Source organism: Hyposmocoma kahamanoa, unplaced genomic scaffold (genome assembly GCF_003589595.1).
Source record: "Hyposmocoma kahamanoa isolate Upper Pololo Valley unplaced genomic scaffold, ASM358959v1 100021, whole genome shotgun sequence".
Classification (NCBI taxonomy): Eukaryota; Metazoa; Arthropoda; class Insecta; order Lepidoptera; family Cosmopterigidae; genus Hyposmocoma; species Hyposmocoma kahamanoa.
Window position 1 is genome coordinate 5,560,359 of NW_020653200.1, and position 11,518 is coordinate 5,571,876.

The following is an 11,518-nucleotide window of genomic DNA, read 5'->3' on the forward strand; positions in this document are numbered from 1 at the left end:
TTAAAACGTTTGTTATAATTTAAACGAGAAATATAGTAATATTAACAAATCCATCATAAGTATATGATGGATTTGTTTGCAGTAAGTAAGTAATATTGTCTGAGTTGACCTATTTATATGCGCTCACTAAGACGTTGTTATACTATTTGTCCACTGTACTATAATAGAGGGCTGTAGCTCAGATGCATTGCGAGAGGTACTTTTAATAATATAAAACCGGGATCATTTTAAAACTTTGGTTTATTTTACCAATTTCCATGTTTAGGGTTACAAATCAATAATCTTACTATTAATGTCAAGATCTTCTATTTTCTTAACACTCTTTTTCAAAGAATTCTAAATACAAACTAACTCATTCAGCCAGCAATTCTACTCATAGAGTACAGCCTCGTCTACAGTACTCTATTTTTGGTCTTCCTCTCCTATTTTTGCTTGCTAAAAGATAATTGAGAGGAAGATATAGGGGATATTATCTTTTGAAAAATTCGTCACTTCGTAACAGATGTCCCAAAATTTTCCCCCTTCTGTTCTGCCCTGAAAACATTCGTCTCTTCCCTAATCCTTTTTAAAACTTACACAGTTGGTAATTTTAATTGTGATTGTACAGGTCTCACATTCATACAATGCAAGTGCAGTACTACCATCATAGGTTTTGATGAAGGTTTTTTCAATCGTGTTGCATTAAGTACCAAAAGTATATTCATATACAAGCATGCTCCAACATCAATGCTCTTCTAGAGGCAAATCATGGAAATAAAAATGCCTATTAATGCGTATAAAAATATTTTTTATCCCAAGCACGTGGCTGCTGCTTTAGCTTAGACCAAGGTCGAAGCCTTAATAAATTCGTTACTAGAACGTCGACTTTGCATATACAAACATAACCGAATTGTTAACAGGAAGTGATATCAATCAATTCGTAATGTGTTAAATTTTAAGCTGATTGTACGAATTAGCCGGTTGTGTAAATCCCCTAAATTGCTTGAGGTACAATACCACCAAGAACGTTGACAACTACTCGTCTTTATAGCGCTTACTAAATTTCTCTCTTTTGCGGTAAAATATGTCCTGAATTGCCTTGGATAACTTCCACTTTCTTCACCTTAGATTAATCTGGTTTTTACGTAGATTATCATTGGTCATATTGGTGGACACGTATCATACCTACACGGCTTTCTTTCGATATTTCCTTCTATGATGTACTTGATAAAATAAATGTTCAAGGTAGGCAGTGAACACAAAAGTTTAATGAACACTGTCTACCCTGCAAATGTGCAGGGTAGTCAGTGTTCTATTGAACTTTATTTCATAATCGATGATAGGGTGCATTAAAATTAGACACTGATAGAAGCACTGCAGTGGCGAGTCTGTGGTGCTGCAGCCACGCTTCTACTATTTTCATACAATATCTAGTCTGCAAAAGTGGCACGCCTATGGCGCGTCTGTTGCGCTGCAGCTGCGCTGTTAAATATTGTATGAAAATTAGTAGAGGCTGTTGTTCCACAGACGCGCCACAGACACGCCACTGCAGCGCTGATAGAAAATCAGCGTCTAATTTGAAGGCGCCCTTAAGTTATTGAATAAAATACTGTCAATTTGTTTCTTTAGATATTTAAATAATTGTGAAGGAAAATTAAATGTTTGTCTATAACAAATTGTTTGAGTAACAAAACCCAACAAAATATTACATTTGTAACCGCATATAACTATGTATATCCAACCTTAACATAAGTCTACAAAATGTTCAAAAGAAAATGACAAACAAAGTCACAAGCAACAATCAATTACTTACATAAGAAGTTGTAATATGTATGTGGAAAATCCACACACAGACTATCTGTAAAATGACAAATGTAAGAGGCGTTATTTTTGCAGCCAACGATTGGTGATTAACAAAACAATAAATATAAAGTACATGATAAGCACGTTACAACAGTCAGTATCGTAAGAGATCCAGGTGTAACATTTGATCCGGAATTAAAGTTTGACAAACGTATTAGCAAAATTGCCTCTAAAGGCTATATGTCTCTTGGCATTGTATTTAGAAATTGCAAAGATTTTAAATATACATCTACTAAAATAAGTATTTTCAACATCCTAGTCAGATCTGGTCTTGAGTATGGAAGTGTAGTATGGTCACCTTTCTATGAGATTCATTCGAATATGATTGAACGGGTTCATAAGAGTTTCTTGTATCGTTTGGCTTGCCGTTGCAAGAAAACTAAACAACTTCATTCTTATGACGACCGTTTAAATTATTTCAATATGCATTGTTTGAAAAATCGTGTCCGCCATCTTGGATTTAGAAATAAGTGCTATATTCATAATGAGCACCCTATATGCAATTTTTCAATATGCTCGATCAAACATTTCTATTTAAAATTACAAACGGTCTAATAGATTGCCCTCAATTACTGTTTAATTTTAAATTTAATATCCCTTTCAAACTGTCACGAAAAAGTAAATACTCCCTGTTTTATGTCACCCCTTCCCGTAGTTATCTTGAACTAAATTCCCCCATCAACAGAATGGTAAAAAACTATAACAACTTGGCGTTAAAATTTGACAGTGACATTTATTCGTATAACCTTAGTACTTAACAATGCTAAATTAAAAAGGCTACTTTATGCTACCTGTGTCGCCACTCACATGAACATACATTTATTTGTACATAATTTACTATATTTAAAATATGTACTTCATTTAAATGCATCCATGTACTTTTGTAATAACAATTAAAGTAGTAAGTTATAATAACAAAATTGTACCTAACTATCTCACGTAGAGTAACCAATAAATATATGTAACATTAACCTTAAACATTTAATTTATAAGTAGTCAATTACTTTAATATTTTTTTTAATACACCTACGTATAAATGCATACCTTGGCAACTTGTAAATGAAACAAAACATAAACTAGAGCCACAATATCTACTGTTTAGACCAACTGCATATGTATGTTTTGTAAGTTGTCCTAAATAAATAAATTAATATTGCAAAAGGTGTTTTAATTGCACCTAGAGACGACATTACACATATTATTATTTTCCGACGAAGATTACAATAATTTGTTATCTTCCGACATTTCGGCAGAGTTAAAACTAACACGACTTTTAAACATTCTGAACGTTGACATTCTTATTCCAAAGAGAGTTAATTAGATAAGTCAGTCACGCGTTTGCAGGGCACTTTAGTTTTTAGGTAGTGCATCGATAAAGCAAAAATGCAGCGAGTATATGCTGTCGTTGCATTACATTTTTGTTTTTGAGTAAATCTGGTTCGGCCTAAAAGAGGCGTCTCTCGGATGGTTTTGCAATTGAGGAATGAAAGCTTCGGACTAAGAAGGACTAAAAGCTTCGGGACTAGGAAGTACTAAATCTAAATAATTTACTTAGAAGAATATGTTTTACTGCCATGTAATTTAATTATTTTTTGTGAAATCACCATTTTGTAATAATAAAATTATTAATACGAACACTATTAAAAATTCATTCGATCCGGCTGGATTCGACACGGTGTGCTGAAGGCGCTGGTTCGAGTCCAGGCGGATCAAAGGAATTTTTCTTAGTATTCGATATTTGTATTAATAATTATAACATTTAAAATAATTTTCATAAATAGGAAGAATATACCTCTGCACTAGCTTTAATTGATCTAAATTCTTCCTAATATATATTAATGACATGCCTAAAGCATCCCATCACTCAATGGTGCTCTGTGCGGATGATTGTACAATGACATATAGGTAATAAAGAAAACGAAATAAATACAAGTTTAAATGCATTAATAGAATGGCTGGAACAAAATAATTTAAAAATCAATTTAGAAAAAACAAAGCTGAATTTTAGGTTGATAAAAATAGCTAGTAAGATAAACGTAGAGTACAAAGGGAGACACATCGGGGACACAAATATAACAAAGTTCCCAGGTATAAAGATTGATGACAAAATTAACTGGAAAGCAACAATTAGAGAGTATTTGCACTAAACACTTATGCACACCCAATGAGAGAGTATTTGCACTAAACCCAACACATTATGGATGCTTAGCAAAGTTGTATATGGAGACTTGGTTCTTCAAGCGTACCATGGTTATGTTGCGTCCATGTTAAGACACGGTATAATATTCTGGGGCAATACAACTAATGTCAACTCAGTTTTTAAGGCATAAAAAAGATGTCAGACCAATTTGTCGGTTAAAGAAAACAGATGGCTGCAAACCATATTTTAAAGATCTTCGACTACTGACTGTTCCTTCACTTTATATCTACGAAACTGCCGTGTATGTCCGAATGCACTCACACTTGTTCACACAAACTCTGAAGCCAAGACGATAATAATATGACCAAATTCGTTTAAAAGCCTGTAAAACTACCTTCACATTAGACGTTATCGACGTTATTCATATTACGATATTATTTTGACATCTAATTACCATTAAAATTGAACCTTGCAACTATCATCGCGTTTAAATTCTGACCGATTTATGAAATCCATGTGTGCACGTCCATGTAATATTATAGAAAAACGAAACATGTTAGACGTGGTTTAGTCTGTCGAAGTGTATGTAAGTCAATGTATATACCTTCAATATTTGTCCCCCCTCTTGTTTGACCAGACACAGTGAAACTATACTTATTTTGTATATGTGAGCTTCTATAACTATAACCTGTGTTTTCACAAATAAATGAATTATTGTTATTATTAACAAGTTCCTTAATCCTTTTCATACTACTGATTAAAATACTTGAATTTAGTTTTGTTCTATCCTCGCCACTTCACACGCGCGGAATTATCAAAAGCTCTCGAACCACTTGACGGTATTGTGTTCACACAATGCAGCTTTGATTTGTACCATTGTTGCCTGCGCACAGGTACCCAAAGGCACACGCTGCTGCACAAACCGTCAATATTCCCTATGAAAAATTAAAACATCGCACCTTCCTTCGTTTGCATGTGCTCCAATATATCAAAAATAGGAAAAACAATCATTTTATTTTAAATTGGCGCCGAATGATTGGAGTTCATTTTTAATAGTTGTAAAAAGGCCGCCTACGCTTTGCATAACAGGAAAAATTTAAATAAGCTATTTGGTAGATTCCAAATAAAAAATTATTAGCTCTCGCTATTAAATACTCCTTTGGTGAGTTAGTGTTAAGCGTTAACTTTTTATTTGCTGATATAAATTGTAGGTATATTTGAATACCAGTGGTATGTTGGGCGTTGATGTCTTTTTAGCCGACTTCAAAAAAGGAGGAGGTTCCCAATGCGACTGTTTTTCGTGCGTGTATGTTACGCAATTACTCTGTGTAATTATCCGTATAATTTGTGAACTGATTTGATGATTCTTTTTTTTTGTTGGAAAGAGGGCACCTCAGTAGTGGTCCCATTAAAATTTGAAGAAAATATTCCACCTCTAACGGTGGCAAACTAGGGGATGACTCCGGTTTCGCGCACTTTTCGTTAACCGATTTCAATAAAACTTGGCAAATATATGCAATTCCAATAAAAAAAACCTATAAGGAAACTTTACTTGAAAGAGAATAGTGCTTGCCAAATATATATTTTTTGTTGACATTTTGGAAGGAATATTGAACCTGGTGCGATGGATAGTACAGTCACGCCGTACAAGAAATTGTCAAGATATCTCTCACGGATAAACTATACCTTCAAAATGTTTCACATCAACTTTTTTCGAATATATCAGACTATTGCACTTTATTACAAGTTATTCGTCCTCATAAAATCCATGAAATGTTATAATATATTGTATTCCTAATAAATATTATTGCTCTACGAATCATCAAAAGGATTCATATAACTAAGGACGTTATGAGAACAGAGGAACGCCGCCTAAAGACATTAAAAATTATGGTCCCTGATCATTATAAAAGTAGGAACTGTAGGAACTGAATAATTGCGGCTGATTATAAATGTTGTAATAAAAAAATGCATTCTTGGGATCTGTATCCCACTGAGACGGCAATATGATATATATAGCTTTCATCTACGAAATATTTGAATCGTGTGGATTTTATTTTGGTTGGTTTTTAATAATCCGTTCGTACTTGGACTTTGGCTGCTCCGTGTTAAAGGTAGCGTTCATTTTTATACCTGCAGGAAAGGGCGAGTCATCTGCTACCCCCGACAGTTTCTATTTGTTCGTATCTATAAATCAGACAAGTTATTCGATTTATCTACTTCAATCGATCATACTTCGAATGTCGATACAATCAGATCCGCTCTTTGTCTCGAAAATGAAGTTTAGTTAAAGAGTTTTTTTTTGTAATTATAACATGTATTTTATATTTGTTACAAAACAATTATTTTGTGATTTCCACATAGACAAGCCATTGTTTAATAGGAAGGTTCTTGTTTTAACTTATTAAGATGAATTTTAATAATTAGTTTAGAAGAAAATAATTTAGTTATGAAATGAAACATTTTAATGTGGTAAATATTATCTTTTGTAAGGCCACTTTGTATCAGATTAACTAACACCACAAAAGACGAGGTTACAACAAAAAAATCAGAGTCAAAAGGACACATAAATATGAAAACAGTGCACCGAAAAGAACCCGCTTTCATACGGTATTAGTGCGTACATAAGGTCAACGTTCAATGGAATGCAAAGATTGTTTAGAGAACACTATCAAGATATGCATCCAGTTGCATGAAGATCGGCAATTCACATGGTAATATCGAATATTTGTGGTACGGCCCTAACCTTGGGCTGGGACAAACCATTACAACGGAGACCTTTTTGACGACTATATTATGGGCTGAATTGAAAGGTTTGACTTGTGACCAAGAAATTATTTTAAACTGGAACGCTGTAGCTTATGGACAAAACCATTTATATTGTGTAGAAGACCACCAAAATAATATGCATACAGTTGTATGTAGATCGGCAACACACATGGTAATATCGAATATTTGTGGTACGGCCATAACCTTGGGCTGGGACAAACCATTACAACGGAGACCTTTTTGATTACTATATTATGGGCTGAATTCAGAGCTTTGAGTTGTGACCAGGAAATGATTTTAAACTTGAACGCTGTAACTTATGGGCAATACCATTTATATCAGTAGAAACCCAAAAACTAGTTAACTAACTATTTAATAGGTAAGTAATACTTCAACTTTTGTGAAGCATTATGTGCTTGATTTAATTGTTATATGGTTAAAATTATTTAACTGCACATAGTTCAAAACAGAGTATTATGTTTTGTACCAATACGTCTTAAATTTTCACAAAATTACGAGACATATCTCCTGTCAATGGCAAAAGTGTACCTATTCATTTATGAACCTATAATGATTCCAACAGATGCACTTTTCACATATACTTCGTGAACAAATGGTCTTCTTGTATTCACACGATTACCACAAAAGAAATTTTTTGCCTTCAAAGATTCCGAGCAAAATCTAAACGCGAATCACATTGTGGGAGCGAACCTTCTTATTTCAACCTCTTCTTTTTTCTTTGGTCAACAGAATGTTAACTATGTTTTAAATTTTAGATTAATGATACCAAGAGAACAATATGTTTAGCATCTTTTCACAGACGCTGTACCTACAGAATATTTGTTATAAAAAGTATGTAGTAGGCATTTGTGAACACTAATATAAAAAAGTTGAGTTAGAATCCCGCGATTAGAATATTTAGTGGAATAGCTGCGCCTTTTGGGATTTAATGTGGACTATACGTACGAAGGTAGTTTGAGGTAAAATTTTATATGGAATATAAGTATGAAATAAGAAATAACGATCTCATGACGAATTTACAAAAAAGTGCAAAATGATACGACCAAATCTCAACGATCCTTCGTCGAAATGTTGTGTTACGAAACACCATAAATCTTGTAAATAAAAACTGCGCAATGCTACACATTGGACGACCAAAATGGTCGATTAAAATCAAAAATAAACTACAACAAACGCGCTTTGTCTTACTCGTGTCTACAACAAGCTTTTATCGTGGTCGCCCGCGCAGCCTCGCCGTGTCGTGCCTTGGGCAAGCGATCCCTAAAAAATCTCAAAGGTAAAGTGGCGCGCTCAGGTAAGGCCGCCATCTTGTTCCTTTTTTATACTAAATTTATTCTTTTTCTATAACCCGCATGTTTTATAGCTTGTTAGGCAGTTTGTTATCGTCGCTAGTTTACTAATTATAGCGGGAACACCAGTGGCAGGAAACGTTCATTACCGACTGTTGTTTGAGAAGGTTTGTATTGCTTTTGCTTGCTAACATATAATTTAGACTGGTGGCAATGAGATACATTTAAATTAAATTAAAAAAACTCAAAGTTTGTTTTTCGGTAGAATAATTATGTTAATGCCTATTATAAAGGAATAAGTTCCATTTTTTCTGTAAAATATCATTAGAAAAAGAAATCAGTGTTGTTTTTAATTAATGAGATCTCAATCAGATTAGCCACACAGGAAATAATGGTGTTATTTAAAAAATGTCGTACATTTACATAAGAAGCGATATCCCGTGATTGAGGAAATAACTGTATAATTATAAGGCTTCCGTAATATTTAATTACAAATAAGGGATTGACAATGCAACAAAATGAACTCCTTTCAACTACATGTGTTAAAGCTTTTGTGTAAAATCAAAATGTACTTTCATGAAATAATAGATATTTTTTTTTGCTTTGTGTCCCATTTTGTGCTAATTTCATGAAGAAGTGACAAGTGAAATACTAAAATTTCTGTTCAATTTGTAAAATTAATGGTGTAAATAGGTAATAAATAAAATACCATTTATTAATGGTCCGGAATCAGAAACGGCAGTCGACAGGGTTCAAGAGGGAGAGGGACATAAGTAAACTTATGTTTTAGGAAATGAAACTATTTTTCCGGATTTAAATCGCGTATATTTGATTTTTCAAACAAACCGACGTTTCGGGCCCTTTACAGGTCTCATGGTCACAGTCAACGGTGACTAAAAAAATAGTTTCATTTCCTATGTGTAACAATCGCGAAAACCGAAGAACTCGATATGAACTTATGTTCTATTTTATATTTAATTTGCTTAGAGGCGCCAACGCCTTGTATGGGGTGGTTAGCATTTTATTTTAGCAAAATAAATGAAGAAAATAATTATAATGATATCTGTATCGACACGAGATTTTATTTCTTCCATTTGTCCTTCCTTCGTATTGTCACGGATTTTTAGACATACTTGAAAACCTAGAAATCTATCCAGTATAGGTACCTAACCAAAACCTTTAGGTACTTACACAAAAACCTCATGTCATGTCATGAGTGCCTACGTGATTACTAAAATTATACAGTTTACTTATACTTACTGTACAGCCCCATATCCTTCAACATTTATTTTGATCATAGTGGCCCTAGACGAGAAGGGCACTTTAACCTTTGCGTGTACAGGAACCTTCTAAGTTCAGGTTCTGACCTCAGATCAGCCAGTCTACTGGGTTACCACAGATCGTTGTCACGGGCTTCATCCGGTTCTCAAGAGGGTAGTGCGTCGCGTGCGGCGCCCCGGGGTGCACGTAAAGTACGCTCCCTATTTTCCAGATAGGTACTGGAGCTGTAGGCACGCTCACTTCCCATTGCGTATTACACAACTAGCGGTTGCCACCGTTAAGCCGTCGACTCTAATGTTCACTACCAAATTTTGTCATTGGTGGCGGAGCTGTAAGACACGCCTACTTCCTGACGCCGAAAAATGGTGTCTCTCTAGTTCCCAATAATCTAAGTATTTGGAGAGACCGGAGGATATCTAGCTCATACTAGCTCTCTGGGCTAGTGCCGTAGATGCCGGTCACAGTGTCCGGTGACTATCTCAGGACATGGCTTCCGACTTAAATTAACTTAGGCCCTCATCTTGACCGCTTGAAGACGCGCTAGCTGCGCACGAGACAGACGCCACGGCTACACAGGGCAGATAAACATGTCTGTCACTGCAGCTCTCCACAAACCCCAGCGAGTGAATACCGAAGTCCGGGTCGACCAGAGGCTGGTCCTGCCGGCGAGCAGTCTCTCCGGAACACCCTATTTCTAGGGTTGTTAGATAAGGACCTTACTGTACCTTAGGTTCAAATACACTTTGTAGCAGTAGAGCTCCTTGTGAAAGAGTTCGTCCGGGGAAGTTCTGCCATCTAACCTATTTCTGCCGCCAAACAGTTATGCTCCCATTACTGCGTTCCGATTAGGATGGGTATAAGGGTGCTACTGATATTTCAGGCACTTGAGACTTATCAACTATGCAAACGCATGCTCGTGAAACGCGCGACTGCATCGCTACACTTGCGATTTATAGGCGATTGTATCGATGCAAACGCACGACTGTATCACTACAAACGCGCGATTGCATCGATGCAATCGCCTATAAATCGCAAGTGTAGCGATGCAATCGCGCGTTTGTATCGATGCAATCGCGCGTTTGTATCGATGCAATCGCGCGCTTGCATTGCGTTTGCATTGCTGCTTAAAATCGCGCGCGTGTGTAAAGGTAAACGTTTAGCAACTGCATCGCGTTTGCATCGCTGCTAAAAGGCACCATGTGTAACCGCTCTAAGATCTTTGGGATTTAAAGCTCTGAGTGGCACTGCAACTGTCATGGATAGGCGTGTCGCTTACCACGAGGCACACGACTAGTTCGTCCCGTCACTTGGTATTAAAAAAAAGTATTTACTTAGAACCAGGTATAACTACAATCAATGCGAAGGTTTCATTTTTACAAGCATATCAATTGCAAGTAATTCCTCGAGGCACATAATAGTTAGGTCGAACTATTTTTGCTGCCTCCCCATCCTGCGTAATCACGGCGAATGCTGCATTGCAGAGGTATTAGTGTTGTGAACTCAATAAGATGGATTTACAGTAGATATCGATTGGGCTTTAAGAATATAAAAGTAAAGAAACATCTATCGGGAATAAGTAGGTACCGATTTACCTATGTTTCTAAATATATCGAATCTGTTGGATTTTTTAAAATGAAGTTGTGTTTGAAATAATTTACTAAACAAACACCGTTTTTTTATCTATAATATTGTGTTGCAGTCGTAACCGTAATTGTCTAAAAAATAATTCGGTTTCAGCTACGTACGACACTAATTTACATCTTCGGATCAAACATGATCGATTTTATCGATAGATACTACCTGTTACTTTTATCGATATGGTCGGTTCTAGCTAGAGCAAAAAGAGTGGATTCATGTAGCCCTTTGTTCTCATAATCAAAGCGCTAGCGTAGTTTTACAGCGATCATGCCCCGCGGCGCCAGAACCTTCGCAGACGATGCCTTCACGCATTTGTAACCCCCCACCACATGGCATTTGCGCTTCCTTATATACTTTTTTCTTATTTAATGTCTACATCATTTAAAATATTATAAATATGTTGTAGTAGACATGATTATATTGTATATAAAACTTGTATATGTAGTAACAAAGTACAAAATATAAATTCAAGATTTTTTAAATTTATAAATATATTGAAAAAGTATCATTCAACCTACTTAACAATATCATGCTAATT

At 35.4% G+C, this 11,518-nt stretch overlaps 1 protein-coding gene across 1 annotated transcript in view; it reads right to left on the reverse strand.

Moving 5' to 3' along the window:
• Window positions 1-11,518, reverse strand: part of LOC113228579 (epidermal growth factor receptor) — a 118,755-nt gene that overhangs the window by 17,862 nt on the left and 89,375 nt on the right. The window lies entirely within an intron of this gene.